This window comes from Phocoena phocoena, chromosome 2 (assembly GCF_963924675.1).
Source record: "Phocoena phocoena chromosome 2, mPhoPho1.1, whole genome shotgun sequence".
NCBI classification, from domain to species: domain Eukaryota; kingdom Metazoa; phylum Chordata; class Mammalia; order Artiodactyla; family Phocoenidae; genus Phocoena; species Phocoena phocoena.
Genome location: NC_089220.1, coordinates 77,626,535 through 77,645,607, shown reverse-complemented (window position 1 = coordinate 77,645,607; position 19,073 = coordinate 77,626,535). Strand labels below are relative to the sequence as shown.

General features: G+C 40.4%; 1 protein-coding gene and 1 non-coding gene across 3 annotated transcripts in view; both read right to left on the bottom strand.

Annotated features, from left to right (window-relative positions):
• The window catches only part of FMN1 (formin 1), a 396,758-nt gene that overhangs the window by 257,578 nt on the left and 120,107 nt on the right, over window positions 1-19,073 (bottom strand). The gene's annotated exons all lie outside the window — the stretch shown is intronic.
• LOC136119465 (U6 spliceosomal RNA) lies at window positions 14,093-14,199 on the bottom strand. The gene has a single exon (XR_010655468.1). It is a non-coding gene; the product is annotated as a U6 spliceosomal RNA (small nuclear RNA).

Below are 19,073 nucleotides of genomic sequence, written 5' to 3'. Positions count from 1 at the left end.
CCAAAACTATGTATGTTAAAAGATGCCCCTAGAAAGTGATAAGCCACGCATATGGAGAAGACATTTGCAAAACACAGGAAGCACAAAAGATTCGCATCCAGGATAAACAAGTACTAGAAAGAAATGAGAAAAGCAACGAATAGAAAAATGGGCAAATGGATAGTACATTCATGGAAGAAGAACTCCAAATGACTTTTTTTTTTTTTTTTTTTTTTTTTTTTGCGGTACGCGGGCCTCTCACTGTTGTGGCCTCTCCTGTTGCGGAGCACGGGCTCCGGACGCGCAGGCCCAGCGGCCATGGCTCACGGGTCCAGCAGCTCCGCGGCATGTAGGATCTTCCCAGACCGGCGCACGAACCCGCGTCCCCTGCATCGGCAGGCGGACTCTCAACCACTGCGCCACCAGGGAAGCCCCCAAATGACTTTTTATAAACATATAAACAGACACACAATCTCACCTGTTCTCAGGACAATGCAAATTAAAACCACAATGGGATGCCATTTCACACTTAACAAACTTGAAAATATTAAGAAGTCTGCTAATACTAACTACTGGTGAGGAACAAGAGTGAGAATTCCACACTGCTGATGGAAGTATAAACTGCTACAATCACTTGAAAATTCATTTTGACAACATCTACTACACTGAAAGTTACACATAAATAAAACCAGAAATTCTACTCCAAAATTTAACCCAAATGGGGTGTTTTCCATGAACACAAATGTTTAAAAGAACACTTGAGGAAGCACCATTTATAGTAGTGAAAAATAGAAATAAATTTCCATCACAGCAGTACCGATAAACAAATACTGAGTGATATATACACTCAAAGTAATACTACGCAGACATTAAAATGAATGACCTGGAGCTATACATACCAACACAGATTAATCTAGCAAATATAATTTTGAGAGAAAAAGCTGCCAAAAAATACACACGGTTGGATGCCACTTTTAGACTTTTAAAACACATAATTGTATTATACATTATTTAGGGATTTTATACCTAAGTATAAAGTACATGGGATTAATAAACAGTTTCAGGGGAAGGTAGAAGGCACACAGGAAGCTGCAAATGTATTTCTAATGTTTTATTTCTTAACGGAGGTGTTGGGTATGATCATGATCTTGAATGCAACTAACATCTTAGCCTTGAGCAAAAACTGACAAAATAAGTTAAATGGTAGGAGATAAGTAATACCCCTCTATTAGAAACTGTAGATCAAGCAAATAAAAACATAGTGACTGACACAAGTAACAACCTTGACTATCTATATCCCAGAACCCAACAAAAACAACACATCCCCTTTTCAGACACATGACATATTTGCAAAAACTGATGATTCATAGAGAAAATTTCTCCAAAACTTTCTAAGTAATACTATTATACAGACCATGTTCACTTTCTATAATACAATTAAATTAAAATCAATAAGAGGATAGACTAAAAAGTAAATCTAAAATTAGCAAGTCTAATTAACCAACTTGTGAAAATAAACCAGGTAACTAAGCAGGGTTTATTCTAAGAATGCAAGAATTATATATCATGTGAAAATTTATCTGTGATATCTAACACACTAATACACTAAAGGAGAAAATCCATCATATCTCAAAATCTCAAAACGATACAGAATGACACAGAAAAGAATTATGATAAAGCTCAACAGTCATCCTTGACTTTAAAAAGAGAAAGAAAAAAACCTCTGAATTCTATTCTAAACCTAATTTAGAATAGAAGGAATTCAAATTCAGGACATCAAGAATTTTCCAGGGGCTTCCCTGGTGGCGCAGTGGTTGAGAGTCCGCCTGCCGATGCAGGGGACACGGGTTCGTGCCTCGGTCCGGGAAGATCCCACATGCCGCGGAGCGGCTGGGCCCGTGAGCCATGGCCGCTGAGCCTGTGCGTCCGGAGCCTGTGCTCCGCAACGGGAGAGGCCTGTGTACCGCAAAAAAAAAAAAGAATTTTTCCAGCACACTTCATATGTAATAGTGAAACTTCAAGAAGCAAGATTAAGAATATCCATGGCCACTCACATTTTCCTGCATGTACTACAGGTCTGGGGCTATGCAGTTAGAAGAGAATGAGATGTAAAAACTGGAAAGGAACAGACAATACTAGTATTATTTATAATGATACGACTGTCAAAGCTTATACGGTAATACCATTTGTACAGGGTTTAGAAAACCCATGCTATACACTGTCTAGGAATACACAGATGACACCATTCACAAGTGACCTTCCTGTAGTTGTGCATGGTGGTCAGCCCCACAAAAACCTTGGGAGAGTAGCTGGGGAGATGGGCAGAGAAATTGGATTAAGGTGGGGTTACAAAAGCGGTCTCAACCCTGGCTTCACAAGTCTGAAGAAAATACGGCAAGATGTTTAAGTATAGATGATTAATATACAAGCGCTCATTCTACTTCCCTCATTTTCTATTCGTTCAAAATTATGCAGGATTCTCTTCTACAAAAGATAACGGATGTGTTCAAAAATCTCATATATATATATATACACACACATATATACTTTTTTCTACATAAAACTTGGTTTAAAGTCAGTGAGAAAAACTGCCTACCTCAAACAGAGTGCATATCCAAAGTCCTAGTAAAAATACATTCCTCATGGATTAGATGATTTGACTGAAAACTTTGGGAGAAGTTCTCCACTCTTTATTGTTCTCCACTCTGTAACTGACAGAGCCCTTTAAGGCCAACAAAAGGAACCTCAGGAGAAGGGGAGGTGAAGGTCAGTCTCTGGAGAGGCAGGTGAAAGCCAGCCAGCTTTAACTTGACTGAAAGTGGAATTTTCTAGTAAACCAGGCCAGACAAGTACCCGAGAGGGCAGGCCACCTGCCCAAGTTTCTAAGGGCAACAGGACACTTGTGTCTCCCACATGGTGGAAAAGTACTCCAAAATACAACATCCCACACCTGCCACTGGGCTTAAATGCCTGTAAGTATAAGGTCTTGATTTGCATTGCTTCTACCAGTCAGAATTTAAGAACTGGTTTTTCATGTCTATGTCTATTTGCAAGTCTCTCTCAATTCTAACACCAAAGATGAGACAACCTATTAGACATATAGGAAAAACAACAAAATAAGAGTTTGGGATGGAAAACTCAGTGGCAGCTTCTCTGCAGGAACATGGTAAGAAGCAAGGTCACAGTGAGACCCAGGCCAGAAAAACTGGACAGCGCGACAAGCCCTCGAGTCTAGCCCATACCTCCACAGGGTTGCCAGATTTAGAAAATAAAAATGCAAGATGCTCAGTTAAAAGTGAACTTCAGATGAACAGAGCATTTTTTAGTGTCAGTGTGTCTCATGCAATATTTGGTACTTACACTAAATAGTTATTGTTTATCTGAAGGTCACATTTAACTGGACATCCTATATTTTATCTGGCAACCCTAGTCAGGATCTTTCTGCACTCTTAAGGGGAACTGTACACAAAAGGCCAGGAATTTCTAAAACTTGGAGACTACGTGTACACGCAGGTAGAAAGAGAGTCACACTAGCATCTTTTAGCTAGCCAGAAACACTGGTTCTAGACATTTCAGTCTGGCTTGCCTTCTTTAAAATCTCCTGAATTTTGTTATTTTAGTTTTACAACGGAAGCGTGAGTTTTGTTTTCTTCCCATCTGATCTTTTCAAATGATTTTTCACTGAAAGTTACAAGAAAGTCAATTACCTGCTTTTCAAAGTGAACACAAGGAACAGTGACCCCAAATGAAGTGGACATAACACACACAACACTAATACACACAGTACCTACCTTCCCTTCTTGTAGAGAGTGAGGAATACCATTGGTAAGAGCATATGAAGACAAGCACACACTGATTCACAGGCAAAACACAGTTGCCCTTCAAACGCACACTTCTGAAAAAGCAGTCACACCTAGCTGACTACCTCTGATCTTGCTACAGTGTTACTACGGTCAAAAATCAGCCAAGATAAAGCAGAGACACAACCAGCTCGCTTGTGAAAGCCAAACTTCTGCATCAGCCAACCAACTTAACCCTTCCCGGTAAAGTCTCTATTCGATGGTTCTCAGCCTCGTCTACATGTTACATTCACCTGCGGAGGCTTAAAAACTACTGAAGCATAGATCCCAGCCCAGAGATAGATTTAACTGGTATAAGATGCATGTTAGGCACTGGAATTTTTAACAGCTTTCCAGGTGATTCTGATAGACAGCCAAGGCTGAGAGAACCACGGCTACTGTTAGCATGATCCTCAAACAATGATGTCTGGTGAGGCTAGAAGGTGATGCCTATACCTAGACTGTAAAAAGCATGCCCTCCATCTGCTAACTCCAGGTTCTCCTCCATCCAAGCTGATGCACCAAGAGCCAATGCACAGGACTTGGGTTCTTCCTTGCTCTCCTGTAGTCCCCCTGAAATTTTAGCATCCAGAAATAATGTTCAAAGGGCAAGATTATATAGAAGAGACTGCAGATGGGAATAAAAATGGCAAGATCTTCTGGTCAATCCCATTTTACTGGTAAACCCCAGAGTAACCTGCCAGATTATCATTCTAGAAATGCACCATCTGGGCAGCATGCAAAGAATATCAGCTCAATTCACAGAAATGTGCAGTTGTTTAACTGAAGTATAGTTGATTTACAATACTGTGTCAGTTTCAGGTGTACAGCAAAGTCATTCAGTTGTATACATACATACACACACATATATTTTTTTCAGATTATATACATACACACACATATATCTTCAGATTATTTTCCATTATAGGCTATTACAAGATATTGAATATAGTTCCCTGTGCTATGCAGTAAATCCTTGTCGCTTATCTATTTTATGTATAGTAGTTTGTCTCTTTATTCCCATATTCCTAATTTATCCCTTCCCCCTTCGGCAACCATAAGTTTGTTTTCTATGTCTGTGAGTCTGTTTCTGTTTTGTATGTACATTCATTTGTATTATTTTTAGATTCCACATGTAAGTGATATCATATAACATTAGTCTTTCTCTGTCTGACTTATTTCATTTAGTATGATATTCTCTAGGTCCATCCATGTTGCTGCAAATGGTATCATTTCATTCCTTTTTTATGGCCGAGTAATATTCCATTATATATATATATACACCACACTTCTTAAACCAATTATCTGTTTATGGACACTTGTGTTGTTTCCATGTCTTGGCTACTGTATTGTAAATAGTGCTGCTATGAACATTGGGGTACATGTATCTTTTCAAATTAGAGTTTTCATCTTTGGATATATGCCCAGGATCGGGATTTCTGGATCATGTGGTAGCTTTATTTTCAGTTTTTTTTTTTTAACATCTTTATTAGAGTATAATTGCTTTACAATGGTGTGTCAGTTTCTGCTTTATAACAAAGTGAATCAATTATACATATACATATGTCCCCATATCTCTTCCCTCTTACATCTCCCTCCCTCCGACCCTCCCTAACCCACCCCTCTAGGTGGTCACAAAGCACCAAGCTGATCTCCCTGGGCTATGAAGCTGCTTCCCACTAGCTATCTATTTTATGTTTGGTAGTGTATATACGTCCATGCCACTCTCTCACTTCGTCCGAGCTTACCCTTCCCCCTCCCCGTGTCCTCAAGTCCATTCTCAAGTAGGTCTGCATCTTTATTTCCATCTTGCCCCCAGGGCTCTTCTGACCATCTTTTTTTTTTTTTTTCAGATTCCATATATATGTGTTAGCATATGGTATTTGTCTTTCTCTTTCTGACTTACTTCACTCTGTATGACAGACTCTAGGTCCATCCACCTCACTACAAATAACTCAGTTCCGTTCCTTTTTATGGCTGAGTAATATTCCATTGTATATATGTGCCACATCTTCTTTATCCATTCATCTGTTGATGGACACTTAGGTTGCTTCCATGTCCTGGCTATTGTAAATAGAGCTGCAATGAACATTGTGGTACATGACTCTTTTTGAATTATGGTTTTCTCAGGGTATATGCCCAGTAGTGGGATTGCTGGGTGGTATGGTAGTTCTGTTTTTAGTTTTCTAAGGAACCTCCATACTGTTCTCCATAGTGCCTGCATCAATTTACATTCCCACCAACAGTGCAAGAGGGTTCCCTTTTCTCCACACCTTCTCCAGCATTTATTGTTTGTAGATGTTTTGATGATGGCCATTCTGACTGGTGTGAGATGATACTTCATTGTAGTTTTGATTTGCATTTCTCTAATAATTAGCAATATTCAGCATCTTTTCATGTGCCTGTTGGCCATCTATATGTCTTCTTTGGAGAAATGTCTATTTAGGTTTTCTGCCCATTTCTTGACTGGGTTGTTAGTTTTTTTTGATATTGAGCTGTATGAGCTGTTTGCATATTTTGGAGATTAACATTATTTGCAAATATTTAGAAACGGGCAGTTTAGTCTGGCAGCAAAGCTTCAGGTACTACCGGCTGGTACACCCAACACACTCTTCAGAGTGAAACCTGGTCAAGAAACATACATCTTTCATCCCCAGAAGCCCCAGTCAGAGGTTCAAGGCAAAGTCTTGATTAACTCTATTACAGAAATGAGATACTCCTTAACTTTCTCTTGCTTCCTACTGATAAAATGATAGACCAGGGCTTCCCTGGTGGCGCAGTGGTTAAGAATCTGCCTGCCAATGCAGGGGACACGGGTTCGAGCCCTGGTCTGGGAAGATCCCACATGCCGCAGAGCAGCTAGGCTCGTGAGCCACAACTACTGAGCCTGCGTGTCTGGAGCCCGTGCTCCGCAACAAGAGAGGCCGCAATAGTAAGAGGCCCGCGCACCGCGATGAAGAATGGCCCCCGCTCGCTGCAACTAGAGAAAGCCCTCGCACAAAAACAAAGGCCCAACACACCCAAAAGTAAATTAATTAATTAATTAATTAATTTAAAAAAAGAAACGATAGACCAAACCACAGGAAGTCATTTTCACTAGTTCAAAACTAAAATAGGAAAAGGATAAATTTGCCATCACAAAAGGTAACATGCCTTCCAGGTTTCTATGACAAACGAGAATTTTCTTGTTTTACTGAGGAAATGACATTATCAGAAATAGTCTCTTCCTGCAAATTAAAGCTGGTTCAGAAGACCATACAAAACTTAAATCATAAAATCATGGAATTTTAAAAATTTTTATACAATTTTAAAGTTTACTTCCATTTACCGTTATTACAAATTATTGGCTACACTCCCCGTGTTGTACAATACATCCTTGAGCCTATCTCACACACAAGTTTGTACCTCCCCCATCCCTACATTACCCCTCTCCCTTCACTGGTAACCACTATTTTGTCCTCTGTATCTGTGAGTAAAATTACAGAATCTTAAAGACAAAATTTCAGAAGGCACTTAGACCAGTGCCCCTCCCTCAAAGTACATGGGAAGAAACTAATATCCAAATAACATGACTCATTTGCTTTAGAAGCTCAGATCCATACACAGATGAAAACACATTTTATAACTACAAGAGGGAAAAAAAAAAACACATGGCTATTCAGCAGAGCTCAGATTTCCTGACTAATTCTAACAAGTATTTTCTACCATACTCCAAAGCCTCTTCACGACTTTTAAATGAGGTCAGATGTTCGGAGTGAAGGGAGAGGGCAAGAAATGGATGTTCTGAAGGGGGTAGAACATACTGGGAAAAGCAGCTGCTATGAACACAGGAGTGCAGTCTAGGAACAAGTATGAAGAGCCGTGGACAGGGTGGGGGGCCCACTCACATCAGGACCATGAGTCACAGGGACAGAAGTACAGGGCTGTACCTTTTTCTCCAACAGCTTCTGCAGTCCAGATCAAGGGAGGGAGATGCAAATGTCTGAATCCCCTCCAGGGCTGGGGTTTTATCAGACGTCTGCTACAGAAGGTGATGAGGTCAAGAAATCAAGGACGTTACCAAGAATGTGACTGAAGAAAGAATTTCAATGCCCTAAGAAGGGAGGGAAGGCAGGAAAGGCTGACAGACATCAAGGAAGATGTTTGGCGTCAAGTCCCCAAGGAGGAGAAGGAATCTGTGTTTTGAGAGAACTGAGAGGAAAAGCTGGAGTGAAAGATGATGGACAGAAACTGGATGTTATAATTTATCTTTTCAAGATAAAAGCTCTCTTGAGTAAACATAAGATCTAGGATGTAGACACCATGTACCACCTGACTGAAATGAAAAAGACTGCCGCTGGGAGGGAAGAGAGGCCAGGATTTGGAATGGGTTATCTATGTGGCCATTAAAGGAAAGTAGAGGGAGTGGCCTGGAAGGTCAAGGGATGAGTGTATACAGCAAGAACAGGTACACTTGAAAGTCACATAATCCATCCTGAAGCTCCCCTAAAGCAGAAGATCATGTGACTCTTTATGGGTTGATATTCTAGCTTACTTGGATTTCTGTTTTACTTTTAAGAGCTCTCACATTACAGGGATAAGGAGCTTGCAATGAATATATCCGTATGGGTTTAGTGGCGTCATTAGGACCTGGTTGTGACTATGAAGCCAAGTAAATGTTAACACTTACATGTAGCATTTTCTATTACCAAACCATATTTAATGCTGTCCTAATAACATACAGTATTTCCTCAAACATAAAACATCATTGATTTTAAGATGAATCAGTATTTATGTACCACTAGGAAAGAAAAAAATGCTGCCGATTTTTTCTTTTTTTCTTTTTTTTTTTTTTGCAGTACACGGGCCTCTCACTGTTGTGGCCTTTCCTGTTGCGGAGCACAGGCTCCGGACGCGCAGGCTCAGCGACCATGGCTCACGGCGGGCCCAGCTGCTTCGCGGCATGTCGGATCTTCCCGGACCGGGGCACGAACCCGTGTCCCCTGCATCGGCAGGCGGACTCTCAACCACTGCGCCACCAGGGAAGCCCTCTGCCGATTTTGATTGTAAAATGTCAATTGTAAAATTGTAATTTTAGATGTCGATACTGTGTATCATACATTAGGTGCAATATAATTTGAACTCATTGAATTCTTATAAAAGTTTTATGTATCTTATGTGGGATGTATTGTTATTATTGCCCCCGTATTAGAGATAAACTGAGACCCAGAGAGAGGAAGTCCTTGCTCATGTTCACATGGTTAATAAGGGGGCTCTGAACCCAGGAAGCCTGGCTACAGGATCTCCTCTGAATACTAGCCCAGTTCCATCAGTATTCATTGACGAGGACAAACAAAAAATCATGATAACACCAACCCAAGCTTTCCACTCTCACTACCAGAAGGAGCCAGCATTCTGGAGGGTCTGCAGCTGACGCAGCCTGAGGACTTGGACTTCCTCACAGAACTCACATCCCACAGAACAGATGTGACTCAGGCCCAGTCCTCTGCAGAGGATCTACCCCAATTAGTGGTTTCCTGAAATTCATCCCTCACGGTACCAGCTAGTCAGCACCAACGCGTCCCCACACGTCCACAGGTTTTTTCCACTTGGCCGTTACCATATCCATTCATCTTTAGTAATATTTACTCTTCCTCTTCCAACTGTCATCATGTGCCTCGTTTCGTGAGGGTGACTCCTGGAGCCCCAGTCACAGCTGCTCCTAATAGAGCAGCCACAGCTGAGTAAGTACCCAGATGCATCCAGCCCTCGGATGATACAGCCTCCGGCTGCTCTGCCCCTTTGGCTCTCTCAGCCAGCAAGCTGGGAGCCAGGCTCGTGGATTCACGCACTCCCTTTATAGCTCACTGCCTTAGTTACTATGGTAACAGATGTCAGAGAAAAACAAAGTCAGAGTCACTGTTTCCATGTCCTATAAACACAGGAACAAACGTTCAACCTTGCTGGTAATCAAAGAAATATTAATAGAGTGTAAGATACCGTGTTTGTTCCTCTATTTGGAAACCATTTTTAAATCATGAAACCCAATGTTTAAAAAGCAATCAATAGAATCATGAAGTGTTAACATCGTCATCAACAAAAATGGGACTGCTGCTAGAACCAGCTAGTATGAACATTTACTGACTGTCTTCTATGAATTGGGCATTGAGCTAAGCGGTTTGCCTTATGTACTCTAATCCTTAGAGGGAAACACGATAGTATTCCATCTTGTAGGACACTGAGGGTCACTGGCTAAGAAAATAAAATGGGGCTTCCCTGGTGGTGCAGTGGTTGAGAGTCCGCCTGCCGATGCAGGGGACGTGGGTTCGTGCCCCGGTCTGGGAAGATCTCACATGCCGCGGAGTGGCTAGGCCCGTGAGCCATGGCCGCTGAGCCTGCGCGTCCGGAGCCTGTGCTCCGCAACGGGAGAGGCCACAACAGTGAGAGGCCCACGTACCGCAAAAAAAAAAAAAAAAAAAAGAAAAGAAAATGCGTGCTATCTTTGAGAAGGTCAGTTTGGCTGTAGGTATCCTCTCATAACTGAGACAGCAGACTCCGGACCCAGGAGGCCTGGTTTGCATTCTAGCTCTGCCACTTACAAGTAGTGGGATCTGGCTTGAGTTATTTCACACCTTCTGTGCCTGTTTTCTCATCCTTAAATAAGGGTAATGATGATTGCTACCTCACAAGGCTGTTGTAAAGATGAGTTAATATTTGTACAGTACTTAGGGCAGTGCCTGGCACATAGGTGTATGATACATATTTTTAGCTGTTATCGCTATTCTTATTTCATCTTCACTCTTAACGGATAACTTTGCTTCCTACCTCACTGAAAAACTGGAGCAGCCAGAAGAACCTCTGCATCCTCCCACCTACCAGCATTGATACCCATATTCTCTGCCCTTGGGTCTGTTACTAGAGATGACTTTTCATGTATTATCAAAGCCAACCCCTCTGCTAGTACATTAGATCTCTATCCTAATCATTCTCTTAAAGAGATCATTCCAGGAAGTCTGCCTTCTTCCTACCTCAAATTTCCCCTTTCTATTGGAACCTTCTCTCTGGCATACAAAAGAGCTATTATGTCTCCCATCTTAATCAGAACAAAATGAAATCTTTCTTTTGATCCCAAATGCCCCACCAGCTACTACTCCCACTTTAGTTCCTTTTGCAAAACTTCTCAAAAAAGTGGTCTCCATAGTGTGTCCAGCTGCCATTCTCTTAAAGCCACTCCAAATTAGACTTTTGCCCCTAATCTCTTCCACCAGTGCCCTCTATGCTTCTAAATTCAGTGGTCAATTCTCAGTCCTGACTTTTCCTGCTCTACCATTTGACACACTCCCTCCCCCCCACCCCCACTCCTTGATACACTTTTTCTACTTAGCATCCGGAACTCCACCATCTCTTGCTTTTCCTGCTGCCTCGCTGGACACTTTTCTCAGTTTACTTTGCTGATTCCTCCTCTTCACCTCAATCTCCTCCTGCTGGAGCTCCCCACGGTCACTCACTCCTGGTTCCCCTTTTCTATCTACACTCAGCATCTCACCAGTCTGAGTTTTAAATATCAACTTTCCTAGAAACAAATGACTCCCTGATACACATCTGCAGCTCAGAAGCCCTCCTCCCCAGCTCCACACTCATATACCATCCAAATGCCTGCAAACACTTCCTTGTATATGTCAGATCAACACCTCAAGTTTCACATATCAGAAATAATGCCTGATCTTCCCCCTACCAGCCACAGTCCTCTCCTCCAGTCGATGGCTATTCCATCCTTCCATGGCTCAAGTCAAAAACTCTGCTGTCATCCCTGACTGTTCTCCGGCACATCCAACCTATCAGGAAATCCCGATGGTTCTGCCTCCAAAACAAATCCAGAATCTGATTATTTTTTACTGCCTCCTTTGCTATACCCATAGTCCATGCCACCATCCCCTGAGCAAGCACAATTTCTTGCCTGGATCACCAAAATGATCTAACAACTGTGATGTGGGTCTGCCTGGCCCCAGACTCCCCTTCCCCGTGCCCCAGTCCCTAATTCAACACAGCAGCCAGAGTGGGCTTTTCCAGACAAAAAGAAAATCATGTCAAGCCTCTGCTCAAAATTCTCTCACAGCTCCTGCCATTTCACCCTCAGCACAAAGGCCAACATCAAACAAGATCCCACATTGGCCTGCAACACTGCCTGTCAGGGGTTCCTTCATCTGTTTTGTGCCATGGACCCCTTTGGCAGTTGGCAGTGTCTATGGATCCCTTCTCCAAATAATATTTTTAGATGTATAAAATGAAATATAATGGACTACAGAGGAAACTAACTCAGTTTTAATTTTAATTGTGATATAGTAACACATGTACTCCCTTTATTAATACATTAAATAAGAGGATCTAGTGGCAGGTCTAATTACTAACATAATTTTGATGTGATGCGATGATGAACGCAGCCATATTTTAAGATATCTGCAACACCTATCATGCGATATGATAATATCTATGACTTCTATTGCTGACAAGGTCATTGGTTCTACTAATTTATTCTAGGTTTCTGGTCTGCTGAAAAATGTTAAATTTCAGTTAGATGTTATTGTTAAAAATAAAAGTGAGGGCTTCCCTGGTGACACAGTGGTTGAGAGTCTGCCTGCCGATGCAGGGGACACGGGTTCGAGCCCTGGTCTGGGAGGATCCCACATGCCGCGGAGCAACTGGGCCCGTGAGCCACAACTACTGAGCCTGCGCGTCTGGAGCCTGTGCTCTGCAACGACAGGCCGCAATAGTGAGAAGCCCGCGCACCGCGATGAAGAGTGGCCTCCGCTCACCGCAACTGGAGAAAGCCGTCGCACAGAAACGAAGACCCAACACAGCCAGAATTAAATAAATAAATTTTAAAATAAAATAAAATAAAATAAAAGTGAAATTTTTTCCCACCCAAATTAACAGACCCCTGAATTCTATCCCTGGACTCCTTAGAGGTCCTTAGACCCAAGGTTAAGAACAGCTGACTCTACATTTCTTCTCAAATCTCCTTTTCTGGCTAACTTCTTAACAACTGCAGTTACCCAGACCACACAACACCCATTCTGTACTCAGAGCCTTTGGACTGGAGCTTCCCTTCCCCTGCATTTCCTTAACTCTTTCTCTTTTCTTATTTCTTTGCTCAAATGTCACAGTCGTAAGGAGTCCTACCCTGACCACACTATTTAAAACTGTAACCAACCCTTCCACTACAATCCCAATGCCTCTCATCTGGCTCTTCTTTTCCATAGCATTTATCGCCATCTAATCTACAATTTATTTACTTTATTTCTTTATTATCTCTATTCACCACTATCATCCTCCCCCACTCCCTTAGAAGGCAAGCTCCTAGAAAGCTGGAATTGTTTTCTTCTCGATTCACTGATGTATTCAAACGCCTTGAACAAGTCCTGGCATGTAGGAGGTGTTCAGGCAATACTACTTAAATAAATGGCACTTCAAATAAAATTACTGTTGAATGTATATTATGTGAATTATTTCTTCCATACATAATTCCATGTAAGAACACATTATAGCATTTTATCCTTTCATCATCACTCCATATCCGATATTTCTTTCCATTCATTCCAAAGTGGATCCTCATTTCAGTTCTTAGAAATGCCTCTATATTTACTGAAAAAGGATGGGGCATGGTGTGAGCTGGTGTAAGGTGACATGCCTATCAGTTTAATGGTGCAAAACCAAGGTTCAAACATTGGCTTCTCTCTTTACTAGCTTTGTAAAACACAAGAAAAGTATATAATATTTTCTAAGCTGCAGTACCCTCCTTAGTAAACTATGAATAATTATCTACCTCATAACATTACACTAAGGATTACAGTTATTTAATCCATGTATAACATTTAGTTCATTTCCATAGGGCCTGACAGATGTAAAACACAGATTCGTTATTAGTTATTATCACTGAGAAATGGAAATACCCTCTTGGAGTACAAGTAGCAGAGTATCCATTTGTGCCATTTATGAGTGTCTGGTATCCCCCCCTCTCAGAAAGGATCATTTAGAAGAGGTTTCTAGATTGTAAGAGCAATATAAGCATGCTTATATTTAAGAATTGGAATTCAGAAAACATGAAAATCCACCCCCTAAGACGCCACTGTTAGTATTTTGCTGTACTTCTTTCTGTTCTTTGTCCTATACATCTTATCAGGGTTGTAACCATTCACATCTAGTTTTGTTTGTTTTTTTTTAACATCTTTATTGGAGTATAATTGCTTCACAAAGGTGTTTCTGCTTTATAACAAAGTGAATCAGCTACACATATAAAAGATATGGAACACGTCACGCATCTGCATGTCATCCTTGCGCAGGGGCCACGCTAATCTTCTCTGTATGGTTCCAATTTTAGTATATGTGCTGCTGAAGCAAGCACCACATCTAGTTTTCAAAATAACTTTGAACTCTGTAGTAACTGCCTTATTTCTGATCCTTATTAAGAATCCTGAATAGCCAAAACAAACTTGAGAAAGAAGAATGGAGCTGGAGGAATCACTCTCCCTGACTTCAGACTATATTACAAAGCTATGGTAATCAAAACTGTATGGCACTGGCACAAAAACAGACACATAGATCAATGTAACAGGATAGAAAGCCCAGGTATAAACCCACACACTTACAGTCAATGAATCTAAGACAAAGGAGGCAAGAACATACAATAGAGAAAAGACAGTCTCTTCAATAAGTGGTGCTGGGAAAACAGGACAGCTACATGTAAAAGAATGAAATTATAACATTCTCTAACACCATATACAAAAGTAAACTCAAAATGGATTAAAGACCTAAATGAAAGACCGGATACTATAAAACTCCGAGAGGAAAACATAGGCAGAACACTCCTTGTTATAAATCACAGCAATATATTTTTGGAACTGCCTCCTAGAGTAATGGAAATAAAAACAAAAATAAACAACTGGGACCTAATTAAACTTAAAAGCTTTTGCACAGCAAAGGAAACCATTAACAAAATGAATGGGAGAAAATATTTGCAAACGATGTGACTGACAAGGAATTAATTTCCAAAATATACAAACACCTCATACAGCTCCATATCAAAAAACAAGCAATCCAATCAAAAAATAGGCAGAAGACCTGAATAGACATTCCTCCAAAGAAGACATACAGATGGCCAACAGGCACATGAAAAGATGCTCAATATCACTAACTATTAGAGAAATGCAAATCAAAACTGCAATGAGGTATCACCTCATTATCACACATAGGTCAAAATGTCTATCATCAAAACATCTACAAATAATGAATGCTGGAGGGGGCATGGAAAAAAGGGAACCCTCCTACACTGTTGGTAGGGATGTAAATTGGTGCGGCCATTATGGAGAACAGTATGGAGGGTCCTCAAAAAAGTAAAAATAGAGCTACCATATGATCCAGCAATCCCAATCCTGGGCATATGTCCAGAAAAGATGAAAACTCTTAATTCAAAAAGATATATGCACCCCAATGTTCACAGAAGCACTATTTATAATAGCCATGGAAACAACCCACGTACACATAAGCAGATGATTAGTTTAAGAAGATATATATACATATATATATGCAATGGAATATTACTCAGCCATAAAAAAGAATGAAATACTGCCATTTGCAGCAACATGGATGGATCTAGAGAATAAGTGAAGTCAGACAGAGAAAGACAAATGTTATATGATATCACTTATATGTGGGATCTAAAAAATAATACAAATAAATGTGTATACAAAATAGAAACAGACACAGAAAACAAACTTATGGTTACCAAAGGGGAAACGGGGGGCGGGGAGGGATAAATTACTAGTTTTGGATTAACAGATACACACTACTATACATAAAATAGATAAACAACAAGGTCCTACTGTATAGCACAGGGAACTGTATTCAATATCTTGTAATAACCTATAACGGAAATAATCTGAAAAATGTACATATATATATATATATATATATATACATATACACACACACACATACGTGAATCACTTTGCTGTATACCTGAAACTAACACGCTTTAAATCAACTATACTCCAAAAAAAATTTTTTAAATAAATAAAGACATTGATTCACTTTAGAGAAAGAAAAGAACAAAGCAAGACAGAAACCACACTCCCGTCTCACTGACCTCCCAGAGACGCGGCTCAGAGTTCTGGATGATCAGCTCATATCTGACACAGAAGCAGGATGGTCCTCCAGGTACAGCACAACAAGACAGAATGTCTTTGTTCCTGGTAGTGACACACATTCCCACTCTCCTTCAAACACCCTACAGCTGATCTGAGTTTGGGTGAGGAGGGGAAAGAAAGTGTGAGGAGGTTGGGGGAAGAGTCTAGAAGCTTCTTCCCTGAGACTCTAGAGAGATGGGCTGACTCCACAGGTGCAGGGGTGGGAAGGGAAGGGAGCAAGTACTCTGAGCAGGCTCATACCGGAGGGAATTGGCTGGTTCCTTTATAACCTTAGGCTCCAGTTATAGCCACTAAGAACAAGGCAGTAAGCCACAGGGAAGGGAGCTCTGCGACGCCCTTGGGAAAGGCAAACAGCATTGACACGTTTTGCAGAAATGAACCTGCCACTTTCAGTTTCTTTGGCACACAGAACTAAAAAAATGTCAGCTATTATCACACACATGATCATGCCTGGATCACATCCAGTGAGCTACATTTTTAACATGGTCACAGGTGATTCTGAGGCAGCAGTTTTCAAAGTACAAACCAGAACAGTGCTCTTCAAACTTACGCTCATACACCCACTACAATTTTTCTAAAAAATACCATACTCCTCACACATTTTTAAATTGACATCTGAAATTTGTCGCTGTAAGTTTAAACAGTTGCAAAAACAAATTCTGGACAATTTATGAATACTAATCTTAAAAATATAATGATTACTCTTTTAAATGTAGTTAATAGACTCTAATAATACCATATTTGCCATTCAGCATTACCTGTTTAAAAAGGCTGTGAACAGATGGCTTAAACATTCAGGAATTTTACCTGGTCCCTTTCCTCCTTTTAAACATTTCAATTTCTTTTCTTTTTAACAGAATTTATCCAAAAGTAATAGTTCTATGCTTCAATGCCTATTATTCACCCTCTCATAATTTCCAAGGAATACAAATGTAAAAATGATTTTAAAAAATTTTCTCTGATCACAAAAGTAGTTTTAGGTTTACTTCTGGGCTAAGTTATAAAAATATTTTATTAGCACCTAACGTATGAAAACATACTGAAATGTGATAATTATTAAAAATTAAAATTTAATTGGAAATGTATCTTATTGGAATGGATAGGATCAATTTTTGGGTCCTCTAATAAAGGCTTCCCAGACACCATTATTTGAAATTATCCTTTCTTTGACACCCTGGAGGTTTTCACATCTGAGCAAGGTAGAGCAAGATTTGCAATAGGTGAGATACCTTCCCTTTATAAACTGGGTAGGCGATCCATTTAAATTAAGAGAGTACTAATGAAAGCTGAGGATCTGGAAGGTAATTTGCTCAAAATTATCCATGCCTCTACCCCTTGGAGGGTCCTTCTGCATCCCCCAGTTTAAAGACTACTGATCTAGCACTATATCCAAAATACCTATGCATCTTGTGAAAAAGGCAGATTCATGGACCCTACTCCAGATACCTGAATTAACAGGATCCCCAGATTACTTTTCCCCTCACTAAAGCCTGAGAGACGAACTGGGATATAAAACAAACGCATAAAATGTTAAATGATGTACAATTTAAATAAAAATTCAACAACAGATGACCTATCTTAGGTAGTACCTGGTGGCCAAAGGATTCAGAGACACTCATGAGAGGGTGGGATAGTCAAAGGCTTTTTTTTTTTTTCAAAGGCTTTCTAAAGGAAGCAACACTGGAACTGGGGGAAGGATGGGTAGAATGTGAAAGATAAAGAGGCAGAGGTAAATGGTTTACCAAGTTTGAAATGTAAGGTATTGATTTTGTTGACAAGGAAGGAGCAATTAATGCCCTTCCAAAAAGTGACTCATCACAGAGACTCCCTGGTGGGAAGGCACTGGGTTATTGTGCCTGCGCAATGCAAACATAATTACTTACTGTTGAAGACAGAAATACGTTGAGAATATTAATTTAGGTAAATTGGTTTTAGACAACTGGTTTTGTGTGAGTTTGTTTCAAGCAAATTGACCTAGAGCTGAACACATATTTTATCCATGCATTGGGTAATCCATAAACATAAGGATAACTATATATCACTATTAAGTCCCACATTCATTCCAGGCCGGGCAAAAAGAGTTCAAATTCAAATTATTTTATTCTTCTAGTAGCCCTGGCAATAGGCTTAGCAAAAGGTATAAGCCATCACCGAAAATGAAACCAAGAGCACCTAGGCTTTTTATTAACTCTGATTCCGTTATCACTGAGTATCACAAAGATTTTTTTAAATACATCTGTTCACAGGAAAGTAGAAATCACTGACTGCCCCTATCATCTATCCTTTGGACCACTATAAGGACCACTCCAAACTGGTCTTCCTACTTCTCCACAGCAGCCACTCACCTCCCTGCCAGATCTATACTCACCCTCAATACCTCTAAAGCAGTCTGACAACACCTGTATTTGGTTCTGATACTCCCCTGCCTAAAACCTTTACGCCATATAATTTCTCTCTCTCCTGAAGACCTGACCTCCTCAAAGTCTACAGACATAATGCCCTTGCATATCATTCCCCTTGCCTCTTATCTATCAGTCATAATAAACTACCTGCTATTCTTCAGACAAGTCCTGCTCCATCCTTCCTCTGCCTGTTTGGTCTAGCTTGCCTCTACCAGACTTATCCAGCTTACTATCTTCCATGTCTGCTCAGGAGGCCTGTCCTAGTTCCCCCAAATAGGATTGATCATACTCTCCTTTGTGTTCTATGATATGCTATACATTCTTCAATAAGACTATTAGACCATTTTATTGCACTTATCTGTGTACATTTCATCTCTCTCTCCCCCATGCTACTCTCTGTCACCTACCTACTACCCTGCCACAAAAAAAAAACAAAAACAAAAAGAACCAAGTTGCTTGAGTGAAAGGATCTTGCCTGACACATCTCTGAATTCCAAGCATCTATCAAACGTACCAGTATATAGTAGATGCTCAGTAAATATTTGCTAAATGAATGCATGAACATATTATTATTTGTAATAGTGGAATTAATAATCAATGAATTAGACACTAATAATGTGCTAGATGTTACTAAATAAGAGTTAGGTATGATCTAGAAGCAACAGTAACTC